Source organism: Nannochloropsis gaditana (genome assembly GCF_000240725.1).
Source record: "Nannochloropsis gaditana CCMP526 unplaced genomic scaffold scaffold671, whole genome shotgun sequence".
Taxonomy (NCBI): Eukaryota; class Eustigmatophyceae; order Eustigmatales; family Monodopsidaceae; genus Microchloropsis; species Microchloropsis gaditana.
Genome location: NW_005803282.1, coordinates 6,210 through 6,581, shown reverse-complemented (window position 1 = coordinate 6,581; position 372 = coordinate 6,210).

The window sequence follows — 372 nt, the reverse complement described above, 5'->3', positions numbered from 1 at the left end:
GGGAGGGAGGGAGAGAGAGGAAGGAGGAGGAGGGCCGGAAGGGGGAGGGAAAGGCAGCAGCAAGAAGAAGAGAAAAGAAAAGGAAAAAGAGACAAAACAGGCGGCCAAAAAAAAGCGAAATCAAAAAGAAGGGAGAAAGGAGAAGACAAAGAACGGGTTCGGAGAGATAGCCGCCAGAGGAGGAAGAGAAGGAGGAAGAGGAGGGCGATCCTAACGGGCAGCCCTAGGAAAGAACAATATTCGTCCCGTCAACCATAGCTTGCCTCTGTTGCATTGACTTCGACGTCTTTTCGAAACTTTTGAACTCACTTCCCCTTCCTTCCTCCCTTCTTCCCTTTCCCCTCCTCCCCTTGCTTACGTCCCTCCTTTCCC